The sequence below is a fragment of the Triturus cristatus genome, chromosome 12, assembly GCF_964204655.1.
Source record: "Triturus cristatus chromosome 12, aTriCri1.1, whole genome shotgun sequence".
Lineage (NCBI taxonomy): Eukaryota > Metazoa > Chordata > Amphibia > Caudata > Salamandridae > Triturus > Triturus cristatus.
The window spans coordinates 253,974,316-253,999,004 of NC_140595.1; positions in this window are offsets into that span (position 1 = coordinate 253,974,316).

Sequence of the window (24,689 nt, forward strand, 5' to 3'; positions counted from 1 at the left end):
ACCCCATACGTTAGCCGGGCGGCCAAAGACTACTTCATAAGGACTAAGTCCCACTCGTGAGTGTATCGTCATTCTGGTGGACAAGAGTGCTAAAGGCAGAGCGTCAGGCCATTTAAGACCAGTGCTCGCCTGGATTTTGGCTAACTTGAGCTTTAAGGCTCCATTGTAGCGTTCTACTAATCCAGCTGATTGGGGGTGATTTGCAGCGTGGAATTTCTGCCTTATGCCTAAACCTTCACATACATTCTTCATCACTTTACCCACGAACTCACTTCCATTATCACACCATACCATTCTCGGCATTCCAAACCTAGGGAAAAACTCCTTCACAAGGGCTTTGGCTGTGGATAGGGCAGTGTTATCTTTCAGAGGATAAGCCTCTACCCATTTGGAAAAAGCACAAACAACCACCAATACATATTTTAGGTTGTTGCATCTTTCCATGTGAATAAAGTCCAGCTGCAAAACTTCGAATGGACATGATGGGGGTGCAAAGTGACCGGCCGGAGTTGGGGTTCCCCTACCAGGGTTGTACTTCAAGCATACTATACAATTCTTGACCACATTCTCTGCACACTTGGGAATCCCAACATTCTGCCATACTGGAGCCAACAACTTACAGATACCTTTCGTACTGATATGTGCCATTCCATGCGCCATAGTAACCACTGGAAGCACATATGCATCAGGCAACAACCATCGCCTATGTTCTGTCAGGTCAATCCAACAACCATTCTCATCCAACTTACCCATACTCTCTCTCCACTTGCTTAACTCGTCTTCCGTAGCTTCAGCCTGAAGCGACTTCACACTCTCTATTGTGTTCTCGCACATTCCCACATCATTAACCCATCTTGCGGGGCCTGCAACATACATTCTAGTCTTCACATTCTGTGCGGTTTCTCTCGCGGTCTCATCAGCAAACGCATTCCCACGTCCAACATCATCTGTGACTTTCCTGTGCGCACTGCATTTCATGATCGCAACTTGCAAAGGTAGGGTCAGTGACTCAAGGAGATCATTCACCAACTTGCCATTCTGAATTTTAGCTCCATGCGACGTCAGGAACCCACGCTCTTTCCACAATCGCCCAAAATTAGGAGCCACGCCAAAGGCGTACTGGCTATCTGTGTATATGTTCACTCTCATTCCTTCAGACAACACACATGCTCTCGTGAGGGCAATTAATTCCGCTGCTTGGGCCGAATTATGTGGCACTCGTGCAGTTTCCACGACCGTGTGCAAAGTCGTGATAGCATATGCAGCAGTCGTGTCACCATTAGGGAGCTTGAAACATGACCCATCTACCCATAAAGTGCCATCACACTCAGTCAGGGGAGTATCTTTGAGATCTACTCTCCCTTTCGTCTCTTCTTCTGTTCTGAACAGGCAGTCATGTTGCTCAATCTCATCTGAGTCTGCTGGAATCGGCAATAATGTGGCTGGATTCAGCGTATTGCATCTTTTTATGTGTATGTGATTCGCTAACAGTGTGAGTTCATACCCTGATAATCGCGCACTAGTCAGGTGTTGTGTCTTGGTTCTATTTAATAATGTGTCTACAGCGTGTGGAACCATAACGATCAATGTGTTGTCCATTACTAGACCAGCAGATTGTCGGATAGACATCGCTGCAGCAGCTGTCGCTCTCAGACAGCTTGGCAATGCCCTCGCTACAGGGTCCAAGGTAGATGAAAAATATGCGCATGGGCGCGGTCTGTCGCCAAAAGGCTGTGTTAACACTGACAACGCACATCCATCTTTCTCGTGAACATACAATGTAAAAGGCTTACTGTAGTCAGGGGTGCCCAACACAGGAGCTGAACACAACGCATTGCGCAATTCCACAAAACTTTTCTGGCACTCTTCAGACCATGGGATAGGATTCGGTGTGTCTTTGCATGTTAATGCTAATAAAGGTTTTGCCAACAAAGAAAAACTTGGGATCCAATGCCTACAGTATGAGGTAATGCCCAAGAAAGCACGCACTTCTCTCTGTGTCTTTGGCACACTCAACTGTGCAATGGCTTGAATTCTTTCTGGGGTCAGTCTCCTTCCCTCCTTCGATAAGAGATGACCTAAGTAGGTCACTTCTTGTCGACAATATTGCAGCTTAGAGAGAGACACTTTGTGATGGAATGCGGATAAATGGCGCAACAGTGACAATGTGGCTTCTTTACAGAGCTTCTCAGTATCCGCGGCGATCAGTAAATCGTCCACGTACTGGATCAGGATAGCGCCACTGGGTAAAACAAGTGCATCAAGCTGCGCTTTCAAAGCTTGACTGTATATGGATGGACTCTCACAGTAGCCTTGGGGAGCGCGTTTGAAGCGGAAGCTTCGGCCTCCCAAACTAAAACCAAAAATGTCTCTGCTCTCTTCTGCAATTGGGATACTAAAGAAAGCATTCTTTAAATCGATCACTGAGAACCATGCAGCAGAGGCTGGAATCATCGTTAACAAGGCAGTTATATCGGGGACAACCGGAAACTGAGGCACAACAATCTTATTAACCTCTCTAAGATCAATCACAAATCTGTAAACAGGTGGCTGTGAAGGGTCCGTTCGTTTTAGGACAGGTAAAATCGGACTATTGCAAACGTTGCCTCTTGTCTCCTCAATCACACCCTTATTAATCAAGTCGCTGACAATGTCTAACAATGCTTTCTGCCCTTCATTAGAGATCTTGTACTGGGGAATACGTGGCAGTCTGACATTAGCCTTTAGAGTCACCACGTATGGTGGTATCTCCAAGAGGCCCACATCATTGGGACCAGTAGCCCAAAGGGCATCCGGAAGGGATGACAATTCAGGTGGCATCGTGTTTTTAGACAAATACATTGGGGAAACCACTTTCTTGCCTAATGTAAGTTGTACTCCTGAAGGAGAACAATACAGTGTAGCATGTAATCTTTTCAACAAATCTAATCCTAGCAAATTCTCACCACAACCAGTTGTCAGGATCAGGGGCGCTTTCAGCTCGCAAGGTCCAACAGAAAGTGACATGGGACTGGAAATCGGGTTCCTAACTGGGGCGCCAGAAAAACCTACTGAAACATTTATATCGCCAGACAAAGGTGCGCCAGGGAGTTTTGAATGCATGATTGAACTCTTTGCAGCACCAGTGTCTAGCAGAAAAGGCTCCGTTACATTTGCTGTAGTCACCTCAACATACGGTCCACTCTGATCCACTGGCACTGAAACAACTCCCTCTCTCTGTCTATGGCTGTCCTAGTAACCATTATTTTCTGCATCACCATCCTCCACATAATAATCATTATTGTAATACTGTGCCGTATTACCAGTCGCGTTAGCTTGCTGATCAAAACTATTAATGGCGCTTTGGGGCGGAAGAGGACGCGCGTTTTGGGGAACACTTCCACGCCCTCTGCCTCTAGGAGCTTGCTGACCACCTCTACCTCTGGCGCCATACGTATTACCATTCCGTTGCATTAATTTAGGGCAACTATATTTAAAATGACCTTCCTCTTTGCAGTATGAACATTGGTTGGGACCTACAGGGACACGTGGGTAATAATACCCATTCATTTGCTGATTGTTCTGAAATTGTTGGGGTTGGTGATAGACACCTTGGGGTTGTCCATAATTATTACCACCTCCACGTGGCGGATAGGCCTGCTGTAAAAGGACCTTCGTCTTTAGTTCCTTCGTTTTCTTCTCCGTTCTATCTTTCTCGTCTTTATCTCTGTTTTCATAATACTGTGCAGTAGCCAGTATTTGCGCTGAAGAGGAAACGGCCCAAGAACTCTCTGAATCTTTCAACTTTTTACACAGGTCAGGGAGTAAATTCTGCACAAACTTATCCACAAACAACCGTTGGCCACCCTCAGTACTCATATCTTGTCCACTGTGGTCAATAAACGTTTCCTCAAACCTAGTAAAGAAGTCTGACACTGTCTCATCTTTCTTCTGCTTACATGCAGATAACTTGTCCCAATTTACGCGCATCGCAGGCATTAGTGTCTTCATATACGTGATCAGGGGATCTTTGTATGTATCTAGAGCGTAGAGAAACATGGTTTGGAATGCCCATGACGATCCATTGTAACTGTACGGTAGCACCAGGTAGGGAATACCCTTGTAATGGTATGTGGCATTAACCCACAGACCCAGCAATTGGTCGTATTCATTACCAGTTGGTGCTGGTGCAAGAGTTGGATAAACGAGTTATTTACGAACTCTGATCGTCTGGTCTGTTCGTGCTCAGGCAAAGGGTGAAAAGAGTGAGAGGAGGCAGTAGAAAGAGATATAGGCTGTTGAGTGGGTGCAATGGGTTTTTGAGCAGAGAAAAGCACACATCCTACAATAAACATCATGATACTACACAGTGTAAAAAAGCACAAAAAGACAAAACATTTACTTTTTACAATTCTACACATCCTTGTTTGAAAGTTCATTTCCTCAATCGGTCTCTCCATCTTACAAAACTCCATCCTCTACTCGGGCCGCTCGCGGTGGATGAGTTTCTTCTGCTAAGGAGTACGCCTGTCAGTCCAGGGAAACGCCCTAGACCAACCAGAACCGTTGACCTAGCGTCTTCGGCCTGTACCCCAAAGTCTTGGCACCGCGACCCTGCGGCAGAACCCGGATGGTGGTTCGAAAAACAAAAATCAAGAAAGTCCTTCAGATGGGAGAGCAAAAAATGTCAAAAGGGAAATAATGAGGAAATCTTTATTTGTCTATGGGCCTAGGTCTCAAATTATAGCGGAGACGGCCAGGTGCTGTTTGGTCTTGAAACAAAAGTTCAGGCTCAGTGGTGTCCAGTCGATTTGATGGCGGCACAGCTTCCTGCAGAATATTGTCACTCTCTTGGACTGAAGCTGTGTCTCTTAAGCGTGCGTCACTGAATGGTACAAAGCGAGGTACAATGTCTGTCTCTGAGTCGGCGATACCCTCCTTGACCCACTGGTCATATGGCAGAGGCAAGGGAACTACCTTGCAGTGAGTACCATGAATCCAGTGTTTCTTCCCTTTCACTCGCACTGCTGATCTTGTCGAAAGAAGAACAAGATGAGGGCCAATCCAGCGAGGCTCGTCGTTGCCCTTGCGCTGGAAATTCCGTACTAGGACCCACGAACCAGGGTTGATGGGGTGTCCAGGAGGTTCAGAGGCTTGGGGAAGAGTATCATGTACCTGTTGGTGCAAAACACGCAGTTTAACAGTCAAATCATACAGGTAATCGAGCAGTACTGGATGCTCTATTTCACTGAACTTCGTAGGCCTTGGCACACCCCATACGTTAGCCGGGCGGCCAAAGACTACTTCATAAGGACTAAGTCCCACTCGTGAGTGTATCGTCATTCTGGTGGACAAGAGTGCTAAAGGCAGAGCGTCAGGCCATTTAAGACCAGTGCTCGCCTGGATTTTGGCTAACTTGAGCTTTAAGGCTCCATTGTAGCGTTCTACTAATCCAGCTGATTGGGGGTGATTTGCAGCGTGGAATTTCTGCCTTATGCCTAAACCTTCACATACATTCTTCATCACTTTACCCACGAACTCACTTCCATTATCACACCATACCATTCTCGGCATTCCAAACCTAGGGAAAAACTCCTTCACAAGGGCTTTGGCTGTGGATAGGGCAGTGTTATCTTTCAGAGGATAAGCCTCTACCCATTTGGAAAAAGCACAAACAACCACCAATACATATTTTAGGTTGTTGCATCTTTCCATGTGAATAAAGTCCAGCTGCAAAACTTCGAATGGACATGATGGGGGTGCAAAGTGACCGGCCGGAGTTGGGGTTCCCCTACCAGGGTTGTACTTCAAGCATACTATACAATTCTTGACCACATTCTCTGCACACTTGGGAATCCCAACATTCTGCCATACTGGAGCCAACAACTTACAGATACCTTTCGTACTGATATGTGCCATTCCATGCGCCATAGTAACCACTGGAAGCACATATGCATCAGGCAACAACCATCGCCTATGTTCTGTCAGGTCAATCCAACAACCATTCTCATCCAACTTACCCATACTCTCTCTCCACTTGCTTAACTCGTCTTCCGTAGCTTCAGCCTGAAGCGACTTCACACTCTCTATTGTGTTCTCGCACATTCCCACATCATTAACCCATCTTGCGGGGCCTGCAACATACATTCTAGTCTTCACATTCTGTGCGGTTTCTCTCGCGGTCTCATCAGCAAACGCATTCCCACGTCCAACATCATCTGTGACTTTCCTGTGCGCACTGCATTTCATGATCGCAACTTGCAAAGGTAGGGTCAGTGACTCAAGGAGATCATTCACCAACTTGCCATTCTGAATTTTAGCTCCATGCGACGTCAGGAACCCACGCTCTTTCCACAATCGCCCAAAATTATGAGCCACGCCAAAGGCGTACTGGCTATCTGTGTATATGTTCACTCTCATTCCTTCAGACAACACACATGCTCTCGTGAGGGCGATTAATTCCGCTGCTTGGGCCGAATTATGTGGCACTCGTGCAGTTTCCACGACCGTGTGCAAAGTCGTGATAGCATATGCAGCAGTCGTGTCACCATTAGGGAGCTTGAAACATGACCCATCTACCCATAAAGTGCCATCACACTCAGTCAGGGGAGTATCTTTGAGATCTACTCTCCCTTTCGTCTCTTCTTCTGTTCTGAACAGGCAGTCATGTTGCTCAATCTCATCTGAGTCTGCTGGAATCGGCAATAATGTGGCTGGATTCAGCGTATTGCATCTTTTTATGTGTATGTGATTCGCTAACAGTGTGAGTTCATACCCTGATAATCGCGCACTAGTCAGGTGTTGTGTCTTGGTTCTATTTAATAATGTGTCTACAGCGTGTGGAACCATAACGATCAATGTGTTGTCCATTACTAGACCAGCAGATTGTTGGATAGACATCGCTGCAGCAGCTGTCGCTCTCAGACAGCTTGGCAATGCCCTCGCTACAGGGTCCAAGGTAGATGAAAAATATGCGCATGGGCGCGGTCTGTCGCCAAAAGGCTGTGTTAACACTGACAACGCACATCCATCTTTCTCGTGAACATACAATGTAAAAGGCTTACTGTAGTCAGGGGCCCAACACAGGAGCTGAACACAACGCATTGCGCAATTCCACAAAACTTTTCTGGCACTCTTCAGACCATGGGATAGGATTCGGTGTGTCTTTGCATGTTAATGCTAATAAAGGTTTTGCCAACAAAGAAAAACTTGGGATCCAATGCCTACAGTATGAGGTAATGCCCAAGAAAGCACGCACTTCTCTCTGTGTCTTTGGCACACTCAACTGTGCAATGGCTTGAATTCTTTCTGGGGTCAGTCTCCTTCCCTCCTTCGATAAGAGATGACCTAAGTAGGTCACTTCTTGTCGACAATATTGCAGCTTAGAGAGAGACACTTTGTGATGGAATGCGGATAAATGGCGCAACAGTGACAATGTGGCTTCTTTACAGAGCTTCTCAGTATCCGCGGCGATCAGTAAATCGTCCACGTACTGGATCAGGATAGCGCCACTGGGTAAAACAAGTGCATCAAGCTGCGCTTTCAAAGCTTGACTGTATATGGATGGACTCTCACAGTAGCCTTGGGGAGCGCGTTTGAAGCGGAAGCTTCGGCCTCCCAAACTAAAACCAAAAATGTCTCTGCTCTCTTCTGCAATTGGGATACTAAAGAAAGCATTCTTTAAATCGATCAATAAACGTTTCCTCAAACCTAGTAAAGAAGTCTGACACTGTCTCATCTTTCTTCTGCTTACATGCAGATAACTTGTCCCAATTTACGCGCATCGCAGGCATTAGTGTCTTCATATACGTGATGATTCTACCAGGCAATTCAGCTACTAAAGGTTCTGGTTTCGCACCACCCGTTTGTCTAGCATCAGCAGCGACAATGTTAGCCCATGTATCCCCTAGTTCTGCATTGTGATCTACATTACGAATTGATCCCCATAGAGGCTGTGGAACAACATTACCAAACAACATGTCTATGTCGGCCAGATTCATAATGCATGACCCTGCCGTCTGCGACAACTCTTTATAATAACCTGCTGGGTTTTTACGGGGATCAGGCAATGTCTGCTTAAGCGCTAACACCTCAGAGCGCTTCCATGGAACATGCACCCAAACACGTTGGAAATGGGCTGGCACAGCGGGGTTATTGCCGACAGCTGCAACTGCTTCCTTCCATACCGGGGGAACTTCTCTCATAGGGTATTGTCGCGCTTTTGCCTTTTTCCCCACAAGGACCTCTTGTTCAAACAATGACTGTTGGCAATCGTCATTCCTTAAGGACAATACAACCGCAACTGCTTTATCTACTTCGCGGTCCACAATTATACCAGTTCCAAAATCGAACCTCACTCTACACAATTCCTGCGGGTTCGGATTTCTACCACTATCCTCCAATTCTTCACAGAGAATTTCGCTCATTTTCTCAAATACATATCTCTGTTTCGGGGCATCCCATTGATGGAAAGTGTTAACAACCGATTCCACATCATACAGTGAAGGAAAAACGATCCATCTACGCGCCATGTGATCTATTACCTTTTTCTCATCGGGGTTAGGCAATTGGCTGCGCAACTGCTTACGCTGTACACCAGGAGTTGCACCAGATGACCCAAAGAGAGGCGACATTAATGTAGTAACCACATTAGCTAAACGCTGTCGCGCTGAAGGAGAAGCTGAGGCGAGAACAGGGGGAAAAACAGAGGGAAGAAAAGAGGATGTAGAGACAGGTACTGGAGTGGTAGAAGGAAGAGTGTTAGGGGAGGCAGTTACTGGATTAAGCAAAGTCGCAGGAAGCGCGGGGGCAGTTGGAAGCACTACCGGAGGCGCTTGAGAGGACTGCGCTACAGGAATAGGAACTGGTTGCAAAGCAACTGGCGGTTGCGGCAAGGCTTGCAGTATATGCACTGGAGGTGGCATATTTACAAGCTGGGGAGGCGCCGTGGCAGTTTGAGCATACGGGGGTGGCGAACTCAACAAATGTGACATCAGGGGATCTTTCTCCTTTTCTTCTGACTCATCCTGCTTAGAATGTGGCAAAGCTGGGTAACATTTGTCAATCCCTAACTTACGCTGCCTGTGCAATTGCTCATTCATTTGCTCCTCTTCATTGTCTTTAAATTGTACAGCTGCTTGCATTACTGACATACCTCTCTCTCTCTTATTCTTTTTCGCTAGCTTAATTTCCTTCTGTTTGGCTTCCTTTCGCCATAAGCGGAAAGAGTCAAACATCGCCGGCCGGGCTTTCTTCTTAAACAATTTAATTTCCAGATTATCTAAAATATCGGTATCAAAACTACCATTTTGGGGCCATTTTAAAACACCGTCTTTCCTGGTGTAGTGGATCCACACTTCGTTATATGCAATGGGGCCTACGCCATGTTCTACATAGAGCTCATAAGTTGGAGTTCCAACCGGAGGAACCGGACATGATTCTTCCAGTTGGAAATCTTTTCCACAACCCAAACAGAATAATCTACCAAATAGTCCAGAACCAGGCATCTTCGCTCACTAGTCTAGATCCAAACGTCAGAGGATTATCGATTACGATATTCTCGTGAATACACGAGTCCTCTGGCTTTGGGGTTTGCAAACACCAAATCACCAATTACCAAATCAAACCAAACGATCCCGAGGGATACCAAAACAAATGGGAGATGCTCCACTTATACTTAACTGAATATTGCTGATCGATGACGTCACCAGAAGACTCTCTCGATTGCTTCGCTCTCTCAAACTCGTCAAGGGTCCAAAACAGGTCGATTAATCAGGGCAGCAGTCCTTCGTAGCCGTCGGGACGCGGAGAACCTCGCAGAAAAGACTTTCGGACCACGTCGACATGCAGGGGTCGATGAAGTGGCGGCCTTCCTCCGGAATTTCCACACGAAGCTCCTCACGAACCTCTGGCTTGGACTGGTACCGCTGAAATCGGCCCGAGTTGTGCGCCAAATTGAAGTACTGGGTATTTTAGTCCCAGCGGTGCAGGGGCACACACCCTATGACTTCGGGGTTTCACCCTGTTCCGGACCTACAGAAACACAGAGTCTTCTGGGTGAAGTCAAAGAATCGTTTATTGGCTGCAGACCAATGACAGATATCCTAGAAGTACAACAGCGTGTATGTTCTCAGGAGACTGCTGAAAATCATAGGAACGGACTTCTCCTTAAGTACAAAATATCATGCTCCAGGCACACATTCCTTGGTTTACGATATGGTCATATAAAGGCATACATTACAAACGAAAAAGCAGAGTCATGATGACCATCCCACATTCCAGTTCGGCCAGCCCATAATGATTTACACAGGAAGGTTCAGATCCCATGTTTGAAGTAAATAGACCCCCCAATAAACATGAGCATCTCCTGTTTTGGGAAACAAGTCATAAAGCAAGAACAAGCAGGTGTGGAAGAGATTAGCCGGGGGATTGTGTAGAATGAAAGGGTTTTATGACGGGTCAAGCCCTGATACGAATCACAGGTGGACGGAGGAAGGGGAGCTCGTGAGACCGGTTTGACCCGGGGCAGCAGAGCCAGCTGCCCAGGTCACAGAGAAGTTAGAGGGAAAACCCATGTACTGTGAGGCCCGTATTAACTCCATCATAGCCTATGTGAGGGCAATGACAAGATGGCCACTGCTTCCAAAATGGAACCCGCGTAGTCGAGCAGAATAACGTGTACACAGTGTATTCAAAGCTAGAACGGCACATAAAACACTCGTACGTGCCGCATTTACCATTTGCGATTCGCTAATACCAAGATAGACAGAGGTAGGGCCCTGTCCCCTACGCGGTTCCGAATATCAAAGTACGACAGCTTACGTCTAACAAGGCTCCCCGGCTCAAAAGTTAAATCAAGCTTTTTGAGGGTTGATTTTTGCACACGAGGTCTGCAAACTGCACGGAGCCTCAAAAACCACATGAGACTCCTAACCTAACCGTGCTGTATTGGCAGCCCTAGAGCCTGGAAACGTGCTCACTGACTGCTGGGAGACCGAAAAACCGCATGACACTCCCAAGCTCACCTTAATGTCCAAAAATGTTCCCAGGCTCAAAAGGTAAATCAAGCTTGTTGAGGGATGGTTTTTGCACCCGAGGTCCGCCAAACAGCATGGAGCCTCAAAAACCACATGATACTCCCAAGCTCACTGTTCTGTATTGGCAGCTCTAGAGCCTGGAAACGTGCTTACTGACTGTTGGGAACCTGAACAACCACATGAGACTCCTAAGCTCACTGTGATGTCTACAAGGCTCCCAGGCTCAAAAGTCGAACAAAACAAAAAAAAAAGAAAAAAAAGCTTGCGAGAGGTCATGGTCTATTTTTGCCCATGAGGCCTGCAAACTGCTGGGAGCCAAAAAAGCCACGTGAGAGTCCTAATCTCACAGTTAAGACTCCTGGACGTCGAAAAGGTGAAATGAAGCTTATTAACGTAGGCCAGAGTCACAGTTCGTGGCAGGATTTCAAAAACACTGGCAAAGGCTGTATTGGCAGCCCTAGAGCCTGGACACGTGCTCACTGACTGCTGGCAGACCGAAAAATCGCATGAGACTCCCAAGCTCACCTTAACGTCTAAAAAGGTTCCCAGGCTCAAAAGTAAAATCAAGCTTGTTGAGGGTTGGTTTTTGCACCCGAGGTCTGCAAACAGCATGGAGCCTCAAAAACCACATGAGACTCCCAAGCTCACTGTTCTGTATTGGCAGCTAGAGCCTGGAAACGTGCTTACTGACTGTTGGGAGCCTGAACAACCACATGAGACTCCTAAGCTCACTGTGATGTCTACAAGGCTCCCAGGCTCAAAAGTCGAACAAAACAAAAAAAAAAAAAGAAAAAAAAGATTGCGAGAGGTCATGGTCTATTTTTGCCCATGAGGCCTGCAAACTGCTGGGAGCAAAAAAAAGCCACGTGAGAGTCCTAATCTCACAGTTAAGACTCCTGGACGTCGAAAAGGTGAAATGAAGCTTATTAACGTAGGCCAGAGTAAGAGTTCGTGGCAGGATTTCAAAAACACTGGCAAAAGCTGTATTGGCAGCCCTAGAGCCTGGAAACGTGCTCACTGACTGCTGGCAGACCGAAAAACCGCATGAGACTCCCAAGCTCTCCTTAACGTCTAAAAAGGTTCCCAGGCTCAAAAGTAAAATCAAGCTTGTTGAGGGTTGGTTTTTGCACCCGAGGTCTGCAAACAGCATGAAGCCTCAAAAACCACATGAGACTCCCAAGCTCACTGTTCTGTATTGGCAGCTCTAGGGCCTGGAAACGTGCTTACTGGCTGTTGGGAGCCTGAACAACCACATGAGACTCCTAAGCTCACTGTGATATCTACAAGGCTCCCAAAAAGTCGAACAAAACAAACAAAAAAAAAAAAACAAGCTTATGAGAGGTCATGGTCTATTTTTGCCCATTAGGCCTGCAAACTGCTGGTAGCAAAAAAAGCCACGTGAGAGTCCTAATCTCACAAATAGGACTCCTGGACGTCGAAAAGGTGAAATGAAGCTTATTATCGTAGGCCAGAGTCACAGTTCGTGGCAGGATTTCAAAAACACTGGCAAAAGCTGTATTGGCAGCCCTAGAGCCTGGAAACGTGCTCACTGACTGCTAGGAGACCGAAAAACCGCCTGAGACTCCCTAGCTCACCTTAATGTCTAAAAATGTTCCCAGGCTCAAAAGGTAAATCAAGCTTGTTGAGGGATGGTTTTTGCACCCGAGGTCTGCCAAACAGCATGGAGCCTCAAAAACCACATGAGACTCCCAAGCTCACTGTTCTGTATTGGCAGCTCTAGAGCCTGGAAACGTGCTTACTGACTGTTGGGAGCCTGAACAACCACATGAGACTCCTAAGCTCACTGTGATGTCTACAAGGCTCCCAGGCTCAAAAGTCGAACAAAACAAAAAAACAAAAAAAAAAAGCTTGTGAGAGGTCATGGTCTATTTTTGCCCATGAGGCCTGCAAACTGCTGGGAGCAAAAAAAGCCACGTGAGAGTCCTAATCTCACAAATAGGACTCCTGGACGTCGAAAAGGTGAAATGAAGCTTATTAACGTAGACCAGAGTCACAGTTCGTGGCAGGATTTCAAAAACACTGGCAAAAACTGTATTGGCAGCCCTAGAGCCTGGAAACGTGCTCACTGACTGCTGGCAGACCGAAAAACCGCATGAGACTCCCAAGCTCACCTTAACGTCTAAAAAGGTTCCCAGGCTCAAAAGTAAAATCAAGCTTGTTGAGGGTTGGTTTTTGCACCCGAGGTCTGCAAACAGCATGGAGCCTCAAAACCACATGAGACTCCCAAGCTCACTGTTCTGTATTGGCAGCTCTAGGGCCTAGAAACGTGCTTACTGACTGTTGGGAGCCTGAAAAACCACATGAGACTCCTAAGCTCACTGTGATATCTACAAGGCTCCCAAAAAGTCGAACAAAACAAACAAAAAAAAAAAACAAGCTTATGAGAGGTCATGGTCTATTTTTGCCCATTAGGCCTGCAAACTGCTGGGAGCAAAAAAAAAGCCACGTGAGAGTCCTAATCTCACAGTTAAGACTCCTGGACGTCGAAAAGGTGAAATGAAGCTTATTAACGTAGGCCAGAGTCACAGTTCGTGGCAGGATTTCAAAAAACACTGGCAAAAGCTGTATTGGCAGCCCTAGAGCCTGGAAACGTGCTCACTGACTGCTGGCAGACCGAAAAACCGCATGAGACTCCCAAGCTCACCTTAACGTCTAAAAAGGTTCCCAGGCTCAAAAGTAAAATCAAGCTTGTTGAGGGTTGGTTTTTGCACCCGAGGTCTGCAAACAGCATGAAGCCTCAAAAACCACATGAGACTCAAAGCTCACCGTTCTGTATTGGCAGCTCTAGGGCCTGGAAACGTGCTTACTGGCTGTTGGGAGCCTGAACAACCACATGAGACTCCTAAGCTCACTGTGATATCTACAAGGCTCCCAAAAAGTCGAACAAAACAAACAAAAAAAAAAAAACAAGCTTATGAGAGGTCATGGTCTATTTTTGCCCATTAGGCCTGCAAACTGCTGGTAGCAAAAAAAGCCACGTGAGAGTCCTAATCTCACAAATAGGACTCCTGGACGTCGAAAAGGTGAAATGAAGCTTATTATCGTAGGCCAGAGTCACAGTTCGTGGCAGGATTTCAAAAACACTGGCAAAAGCTGTATTGGCAGCCCTAGAGCCTGGAAACGTGCTCACTGACTGCTAGGAGACCGAAAAACCGCCTGAGACTCCCTAGCTCACCTTAATGTCTAAAAATGTTCCCAGGCTCAAAAGGTAAATCAAGCTTGTTGAGGGATGGTTTTTGCACCCGAGGTCTGCCAAACAGCATGGAGCCTCAAAAACCACATGAGACTCCCAAGCTCACTGTTCTGTATTGGCAGCTCTAGAGCCTGGAAACGTGCTTACTGACTGTTGGGAGCCTGAACAACCACATGAGACTCCTAAGCTCACTGTGATGTCTACAAGGCTCCCAGGCTCAAAAGTCGAACAAAACAAAAAAACAAAAAAAAAAAGCTTGTGAGAGGTCATGGTCTATTTTTGCCCATGAGGCCTGCAAACTGCTGGGAGCAAAAAAAGCCACGTGAGAGTCCTAATCTCACAAATAGGACTCCTGGACGTCGAAAAGGTGAAATGAAGCTTATTAACGTAGACCAGAGTCACAGTTCGTGGCAGGATTTCAAAAACACTGGCAAAAACTGTATTGGCAGCCCTAGAGCCTGGAAACGTGCTCACTGACTGCTGGCAGACCGAAAAACCGCATGAGACTCCCAAGCTCACCTTAACGTCTAAAAAGGTTCCCAGGCTCAAAAGTAAAATCAAGCTTGTTGAGGGTTGGTTTTTGCACCCGAGGTCTGCAAACAGCATGGAGCCTCAAAACCACATGAGACTTCCAAGCTCACTGTTCTGTATTGGCAGCTCTAGGGCCTAGAAACGTGCTTACTGACTGTTGGGAGCCTGAAAAACCACACGAGACTCCTAAGCTCACTGTGATATCTACAAGGCTCCCAAAAAGTCGAACAAAACAAACAAAAAAAAAAAACAAGCTTATGAGAGGTCATGGTCTATTTTTGCCCATTAGGCCTGCAAACTGCTGGGAGCAAAAAAAAGCCACGTGAGAGTCCTAATCTCACAGTTAAGACTCCTGGACGTCGAAAAGGTGAAATGAAGCTTATTAACGTAGGCCAGAGTAAGAGTTCGTGGCAGGATTTCAAAAACACTGGCAAAAGCTGTATTGGCAGCCCTAGAGCCTGGAAACGTGCTCACTGACTGCTGGCAGACCGAAAAACCGCATGAGACTCCCAAGCTCTCCTTAACGTCTAAAAAGGTTCCCAGGCTCAAAAGTAAAATCAAGCTTGTTGAGGGTTGGTTTTTGCACCCGAGGTCTGCAAACAGCATGAAGCCTCAAAAACCACATGAGACTCAAAGCTCACCGTTCTGTATTGGCAGCTCTAGGGCCTGGAAACGTGCTTACTGGCTGTTGGGAGCCTGAACAACCACATGAGACTCCTAAGCTCACTGTGATATCTACAAGGCTCCCAAAAAGTCGAACAAAACAAACAAAAAAAAAAAAACAAGCTTATGAGAGGTCATGGTCTATTTTTGCCCATTAGGCCTGCAAACTGCTGGTAGCAAAAAAAGCCACGTGAGAGTCCTAATCTCACAAATAGGACTCCTGGACGTCGAAAAGGTGAAATGAAGCTTATTATCGTAGGCCAGAGTCACAGTTCGTGGCAGGATTTCAAAAACACTGGCAAAAGCTGTATTGGCAGCCCTAGAGCCTGGAAACGTGCTCACTGACTGCTAGGAGACCGAAAAACCGCCTGAGACTCCCTAGCTCACCTTAATGTCTAAAAATGTTCCCAGGCTCAAAAGGTAAATCAAGCTTGTTGAGGGATGGTTTTTGCACCCGAGGTCTGCCAAACAGCATGGAGCCTCAAAAACCACATGAGACTCCCAAGCTCACTGTTCTGTATTGGCAGCTCTAGAGCCTGGAAACGTGCTTACTGACTGTTGGGAGCCTGAACAACCACATGAGACTCCTAAGCTCACTGTGATGTCTACAAGGCTCCCAGGCTCAAAAGTCGAACAAAACAAAAAAACAAAAAAAAAAAGCTTGTGAGAGGTCATGGTCTATTTTTGCCCATGAGGCCTGCAAACTGCTGGGAGCAAAAAAAGCCACGTGAGAGTCCTAATCTCACAAATAGGACTCCTGGACGTCGAAAAGGTGAAATGAAGCTTATTAACGTAGACCAGAGTCACAGTTCGTGGCAGGATTTCAAAAACACTGGCAAAAACTGTATTGGCAGCCCTAGAGCCTGGAAACGTGCTCACTGACTGCTGGCAGACCGAAAAACCGCATGAGACTCCCAAGCTCACCTTAACGTCTAAAAAGGTTCCCAGGCTCAAAAGTAAAATCAAGCTTGTTGAGGGTTGGTTTTTGCACCCGAGGTCTGCAAACAGCATGGAGCCTCAAAACCACATGAGACTTCCAAGCTCACTGTTCTGTATTGGCAGCTCTAGGGCCTAGAAACGTGCTTACTGACTGTTGGGAGCCTGAAAAACCACACGAGACTCCTAAGCTCACTGTGATATCTACAAGGCTCCCAAAAAGTCGAACAAAACAAACAAAAAAAAAAAACAAGCTTATGAGAGGTCATGGTCTATTTTTGCCCATTAGGCCTGCAAACTGCTGGGAGCAAAAAAAAGCCACGTGAGAGTCCTAATCTCACAGTTAAGACTCCTGGACGTCGAAAAGGTGAAATGAAGCTTATTAACGTAGGCCAGAGTAAGAGTTCGTGGCAGGATTTCAAAAACACTGGCAAAAGCTGTATTGGCAGCCCTAGAGCCTGGAAACGTGCTCACTGACTGCTGGCAGACCGAAAAACCGCATGAGACTCCCAAGCTCTCCTTAACGTCTAAAAAGGTTCCCAGGCTCAAAAGTAAAATCAAGCTTGTTGAGGGTTGGTTTTTGCACCCGAGGTCTGCAAACAGCATGAAGCCTCAAAAACCACATGAGACTCCCAAGCTCACTGTTCTGTATTGGCAGCTCTAGGGCCTGGAAACGTGCTTACTGACTGTTGGGAGCCTGAAAAACCACATGAGACTCCTAAGCTCACTGTGATATCTACAAGGCTCCCAAAAAGTCGAACAAAACAAACAAAAAAAAAAAAACAAGCTTATGAGAGGTCATGGTCTATTTTTGCCCATTAGGCCTGCAAACTGCTGGGAGCAAAAAAAGCCACGTGAGAGTCCTAATCTCACAGTTAAGGCTCCTGGACATCGAAAAGGTGAAATGAAGCTTATTAACGTAGGCCAGAGTCACAGTTCGTGGCAGGATTTCAAAAACACTGGCAAAGGCTGTATCTGCAGGCCTAGAGCCTGGAAACTTGCTCACTGACTGCTGGCAGACTGAAGAACCGCATGAGACTCCCAAGCTCACGTTACCGTCTAAAAAGGTTCCCAGGCTCAAAAGTAAAATCAAGCTTGTTGAGGGTTGGTTTTTGCACCCGAGGTCTGCAAACAGCATGGAGCCTCGAAAACCACATGAGACTCAAAGCTCACTGTGATGTCTACAAGGCTCCCAGGCTCAAAAGTCGAACAAAACAAAAAAAAAAGAAAAAAAAGCTTGCGAGAGGTCATGGTCTATTTTTGCCCATGAGGCCTGCAAACTGCTGGGAGCCAAAAAAGCCACGTGAGAGTCCTAATCTCACAGTTAAGACTCCTGGACGTCGAAAAGGTGAAATGAAGCTTATTAACGTAGGCCAGAGTCACAGTTCGTGGCAGGATTTCAAAAACACTGGCAAAGGCTGTATTGGCAGGCCTAGAGCCTGGACACGTGCTCACTGACTGCTGGCAGACCGAAAAATCGCATGAGACTCCCAAGCTCACCTTAACGTCTAAAAAGGTTCCCAGGCTCAAAAGTAAAATCAAGCTTGTTGAGGGTTGGTTTTTGCACCCGAGGTCTGCAAACAGCATGAAGCCTCAAAAACCACATGAGACTCCCAAGCTCACTGTTCTGTATTGGCAGCTCTAGGGCCTGGAAACGTGCTTACTGACTGTTGGGAGCCTGAAAAACCACATGAGACTCCTAAGCTCACTGTGATATCTACAAGGCTCCCAAAAAGTCGAACAAAACAAACAAAAAAAAAAAAACAAGCTTATGAGAGGTCATGGTCTATTTTTGCCCATTAGGCCTGCAAGCTGCTGGGAGCAAAAAAAGCCACGTGAGAGTCCTAATCTCACAGTTAAGACTCCTGGACATCGAAAAGGTGAAATGAAGCTTATTAACGTAGGCCAGAGTAACAGTTCGTGGCAGGATTTCAAAAACACTGGCAAAAACTGTATTGGTAGCCCTAGAGCCTGGAAACTTGCTCACTGACTGCTGGCAGACTGAAGAACCGCATGAGACTCCCAAGCTCACGTTACCGTCTAAAAAGGTTCCCAGGCTCAAAAGTAAAATCAAGCTTGTTGAGGGTTGGTTTTTGCACCCGAGGTCTGCAAACAGCATGGAGCCTCGAAAACCACATGAGACTCAAAGCTCACTGTTCTGTATTGGCAGCTAGAGCCTGGAAACGTGCTTACTGACTGTTGGGAGCCTGAACAACCACATGAGACTCCTAAGCTCACTGTGATGTCTACAAGGCTCCCAGGCTCAAAAGTCGAACAAAACAAAAAAAAAAAAAGAAAAAAAAGATTGCGAGAGGTCATGGTCTATTTTTGCCCATGAGGCCTGCAAACTGCTGGGAGCAAAAAAAGCCACGTGAGAGTCCTAATCTCACAGTTAAGACTCCTGGACGTCGAAAAGGTGAAATGAAGCTTATTAACGTAGGCCAGAGTCACAGTTCGTGGCAGGATTTCAAAAAACACTGGCAAAAGCTGTATTGGCAGCCCTAGAGTCTGGAAACGTGCTCACTGACTGCTGGCAGACCGAAAAACCGCATGAGACTCCCAAGCTCACCTTAACGTCTAAAAAGGTTCCCAGGCTCAAAAGTAAAATCAAGCTTGTTGAGGGTTGGTTTTTGCACCCGAGGTCTGCAAACAGCATGGAGCCTCAAAAACCACATGAGACTCAAAGCTCACCGTTCTGTATTGGCAGCTCTAGGGCCTGGAAACGTGCTTACTGACTGTTGGGAGCCTGAACAACCACATGAGACTCCTAAGCTCACTGTGATATCTACAAGGCTCCCAAAAAGTCGAACAAAACAAACAAAAAAAAAAAAACAAGCTTATGAGAGGTCATGGTCTATTTTTGCCCATTAGGCCTGCAAACTGCTGGTAGCAAAAAAAGCCACGTGAGAGTCCTAATCTCACAAATAGGACTCCTGGACGTCGAAAAGGTGAAATGAAGCTTATTATCGTAGGCCAGAGTCACAGTTCGTGGCAGGATTTCAAAAACACTGGCAAAAGCTGTATTGGCAGCCCTAGAGCCTGGAAACGGGCTCACTGACTGCTAGGAGACCGAAAAACCGCCTGAGACTCCCTAGCTCACCTTAATGTCTAAAAATGTTCCCAGGCTCAAAAGGTAAATCAAGCTTGTTGAGGGATGGTTTTTGCCCGAGGTCTGCAAACAGCATGGAGCCTCAAAAACCACATGAGACTCCCAAGCTCACTGTTCTGTATTGGCAGCTAGAGCCTGGAAACGTGCTTACTGACTGTTGGGAGCCTGAACAACCACATGAGACTCCTAAGCTCACTGTGATGTCTACAAGGCTCCCAGGCTCAAAAGTCGAACAAAACAAAAAAAAAAAAAAAGAAAAAAAAAGATTGCGAGAGGTCATGGTCTATTTTTGCCCATGAGGCCTGCAAACTGCTGGGAGCCAAAAAAGCCACGTGAGAGTCCTAATCTCACAGTTAAGACTCCTGGACGTCGAAAAGGTGAAATGAAGCTTATTAACGTAGGCCCGAGTCACAGTTCGTGGCAGGATTTCAAAAACACTGGCAAAGGCTGTATTGGCAGCCCTAGAGCCTGGACACGTGCTCACTGACTGCTGGCAGACCGAAAAATCGCATGAGACTCCCAAGCTCACCTTAACGTCTAAAAAGGTTCCCAGGCTCAAAAGTAAAATCAAGCTTGTTGAGGGTTGGTTTTTGCACCCGAGGTCTGCAAACAGCATGGAGCCTCAAAAACCACATGAGACTCCCAAGCTCACTGTTCTGTATTGGCAGCTAGAGCCTGGAAACGTGCTTACTGACTGTTGGGAGCCTGAACAACCACATGAGACTCCTAAGCTCACTGTGATGTCTACAAGGCTCCCAGGCTCAAAAGTCGAACAAAACAAATAAAAAAAAGAAAAAAAAGATTGCGAGAGGTCATGGTCTATTTTTGCCCATGAGGCCTGCAAACTGCTGGGAGCAAAAAAAGCCACGTGAGAGTCCTAATCTCACAGTTAAAACTCCTGGACGTCGAAAAGGTGAAATGAAGCTTATTAACGTAGGCCAGAGTCACAGTTCGTGGCAGGATTTCAAAAACACTGGCAAAAGCTGTATTGGCAGCCCTAGAGCCTGGAAACGTGCTTACTGACTGTTGGCTGCCTGAACAACCACATGAGACTCCTAAGCTCCCTGTGATGTCTAACAAGGCTCCCAGGCTCCAAAGTCGAACAAAACAAATAAAAAAAAAAGCTTGTGAGAGGTCATGGTGTATTTTTGCACATGAGGCCTGCAAACTGCTGGGAGCAAAAAAAGCCACGTGAGAGTCCTAATCTCACAGTTAAGACTCCTGGACGTCGAAAAGGTGAAATGCAGCCTATTAACGTAGGCCAGAGTCACAGTTCGTGGCAGGATTTCAAAAACACTGGCAAAAGCTGTATTGGCAGCCCTAGAGCCTGGAAACGGGCTCACTGACTGCTAGGAGACCGAAAAACCGCCTGAGACTCCCTAGCTCACCTTAATGTCTAAAAATGTTCCCAGGCTCAAAAGGTAAATCAAGCTTGTTGAGGGATGGTTTTTGCCCGAGGTCTGCAAACAGCATGGAGCCTCAAAAACCACATGAGACTCCCAAGCTCACTGTTCTGTATTGGCAGCTAGAGCCTGGAAACGTGCTTACTGACTGTTGGGAGCCTGAACAACCACATGAGACTCCTAAGCTCACTGTGATGTCTACAAGGCTCCCAGGCTCAAAAGTCGAACAAAACAAAAAAAAAAAAAAAGAAAAAAAAAGATTGCGAGAGGTCATGGTCTATTTTTGCCCATGAGGCCTGCAAACTGCTGGGAGCCAAAAAAGCCACGTGAGAGTCCTAATCTCACAGTTAAGACTCCTGGACGTCGAAAAGGTGAAATGAAGCTTATTAACGTAGGCCCGAGTCACAGTTCGTGGCAGGATTTCAAAAACACTGGCAAAGGCTGTATTGGCAGCCCTAGAGCCTGGACACGTGCTCACTGACTGCTGGCAGACCGAAAAATCGCATGAGACTCCCAAGCTCACCTTAACGTCTAAAAAGGTTCCCAGGCTCAAAAGTAAAATCAAGCTTGTTGAGGGTTGGTTTTTGCACCCGAGGTCTGCAAACAGCATGGAGCCTCAAAAACCACATGAGACTCCCAAGCTCACTGTTCTGTATTGGCAGCTAGAGCCTGGAAACGTGCTTACTGACTGTTGGGAGCCTGAACAACCACATGAGACTCCTAAGCTCACTGTGATGTCTACAAGGCTCCCAGGCTCAAAAGTCGAACAAAACAAATAAAAAAAAGAAAAAAAAGATTGCGAGAGGTCATGGTCTATTTTTGCCCATGAGGCCTGCAAACTGCTGGGAGCAAAAAAAGCCACGTGAGAGTCCTAATCTCACAGTTAAAACTCCTGGACGTCGAAAAGGTGAAATGAAGCTTATTAACGTAGGCCAGAGTCACAGTTCGTGGCAGGATTTCAAAAACACTGGCAAAAGCTGTATTGGCAGCCCTAGAGCCTGGAAACGTGCTTACTGACTGTTGGCTGCCTGAACAACCACATGAGACTCCTAAGCTCCCTGTGATGTCTAACAAGGCTCCCAGGCTCCAAAGTCGAACAAAACAAATAAAAAAAAAAGCTTGTGAGAGGTCATGGTGTATTTTTGCACATGAGGCCTGCAAACTGCTGGGAGCAAAAAAAGCCACGTGAGAGTCCTAATCTCACAGTTAAGACTCCTGGACGTCGAAAAGGTGAAATGCAGCCTATTAACGTAGGCCAGAGTCACAGTTCGTGGCAGGATTTCAAAAACACTGGCAAAAGCTGTATTGGCAGCCCTAGAGCCTGGAAACGTGCTCACTGACTGCTAGGAGACCCAAAAACCGCATGAGACTCCCAAGCTCACCTTAACGTCTAAAAAGGTTCCCAGGCTCAAAAGTAAAATCAAGCTTGTTGAGGGTTGGTTTTTGCACCCGAGGTCTGCAAACAGCATGGAGCCTCAAAAACCACATGAGACTCCTAACCTAACCGTGCTGTATTGGCAGCCCTAGAGCCTGGGAACGTGCTTACTGACTGTTGGGAACCTGAAAAACCACATGAGACTCCTAAGCTCACTGTGATATCTACAAGGCTCCCAAAAAGTCGAACAAAACAAAAAAAAAAAAAAACAAGCTTATGAGAGGTCATGGTCTATTTTTGCCCATTAGGCCTGCAAACTGCTGGGAGCAAAAAAAGCCACGTGAGAATCCTAATCTCACAGTTAAGACTCCTGGACGTCGAAAAGGTGAAATGAAGCTTATTAACGTAGGCCAGAGTAACAGTTCGTGGCAGGATTTCAAAAACACTGGCAAAAACTGTATTGGCAGCCCTAGAGCCTGGAAACTTGCTTACTGACTGCTGGCAGACTGAAGAACCGCATGAGACTCCCAAGCTCACGTTACCGTCTAAAAAGGTTCCCAGGCTCAAAAGTAAAATCAAGCTTGTTGAGGGTTGGTTTTTGCACCGGAGGTGTGCAAACAGCATGGAGCCTCGAAAACCACATGAGACTCAGAGCTCACTGTGGTGTCTACAAGGCTCCCAGGCTCAAAAGTCGAACAAAACAAAAAAAAAAAAAAAAAAAAAAGCTTGTGAGAGGTCATGGTCTGTTTTTGCCCATGAGGCCTGCAAACTGCTGGGAGCAAAAAAAGCCACGTGAGAGTCCTAATCTCACAGTTAAGACTCCTGGACGTCGAAAAGGTGAAATGCAGCCTATTAACGTAGGCCAGAGTCACAGTTCGTGGCAGGATTTCAAAAACACTGGCAAAAGCTGTATTGGCAGCCCTAGAGCCTGGAAACGTGCTCACTGACTGCTAGGAGACCGAAAAACCGCATGAGACTCCCAACCTCACCTTAACGTCTAAAAAGGTTCCCAGGCTCAAAAGTAAAATCAAGCTTGTTGAGGGTTGGTTTTTGCACCCGAGGTCTACAAACAGCATGGAGCCTCGAAAACCACATGAGACTCAAAGCTCACCGTTCTGTATTGGCAGCTCTAGAGCCTGGAAACGTGCTCACTGACTGCTGGGAGACCGAAAAACCGCATGACACTCCCAAGCTCACCTTAATGTCTAAAAATGTTCCCAGGCTCAAAAGGTAAATCAAGCTTGTTGAGGGATGGTTTTTGCCCGAGGTCTGCAAACAGCATGGAGCCTCAAAAACCACATGATACTCCCAAGCTCACTGTTCTGTATTGGCAGCTCTAGAGCCTGGAAACGTGCTTACTGACTGTTGGGAACCTGAACAACCACATGAGACTCCTAAGCTCACTGTGATGTCTACAAGGCTCCCAGGCTCAAAAGTCGAACAAAACAAGAAAAAAAAGCTTGCGAGAGGTCATGGTCTATTTTTGCCCATGAGGCCTGCAAACTGCTGGGAGCAAAAAAAGCCACGTGAGAGTCCTAATCTCACAGTTAAGACTCCTGGACGTCGAAAAGGTGAAATGAAGCTTATTAACGTAGGCCAGAGTAACAGTTCGTGGCAGGATTTCAAAAACACTGGCAAAAACTGTATTGGCAGCCCTAGAGCCTGGAAACTTGCTCACTGACTGCTGGCAGACTGAAGAACCGCATGAGACTCCCAAGCTCACGTTACCGTCTAAAAAGGTTCCCAGGCTCAAAAGTAAAATCAAGCTTGTTGAGGGTTGGTTTTTGCACCCGAGGTCTGCAAACAGCATGGAGCCTCGAAAACCACATGAGACTCAAAGCTCACTGTGGTGTCTACAAGGCTCCCAGGCTCAAAAGTCGAACAAAACAAAAAAAAAAAAGAAAAAAAAGATTGCGAGAGGTCATGGTCTATTTTTGCCCATGAGGCCTGCAAACTGCTGGGAGCAAAAAAAGCCACGTGAGAGTCCTAATCTCACAGTAAGACTCCTGGACGTCGAAAATGTGAAATGAAGCTTATTAACGTAGGCCAGAGTCACAGTTCGTGGCAGTATTTCAAAAAACACTGGCAAAAGCTGTATTGGCAGCCCTAGAGCCTGGAAACGTGCTCACTGACTGCTGGCAGACCGAAAAACCGCATGAGACTCCCAAGCTCTCCTTAACGTCTAAAAAGGTTCCCAGGCTCAAAAGTAAAATCAAGCTTGTTAGGGTTGGTTTTTGCACCCGAGGTCTGCAAACAGCATGGAGCCTCAAAACCACATGAGACTCAAAGCTCACCGTTCTGTATTGGCTGGCAGCTCTAGGGCCTGGAAACGTGCTTACTGACTGTTGGGAGCCTGAACAACCACATGAGACTCCTAAGCTCACTGTGATGTCTACAAGGCTCCCAGGCTCAAAAGTCGAACAAAACAAACAACAAAAAAAAA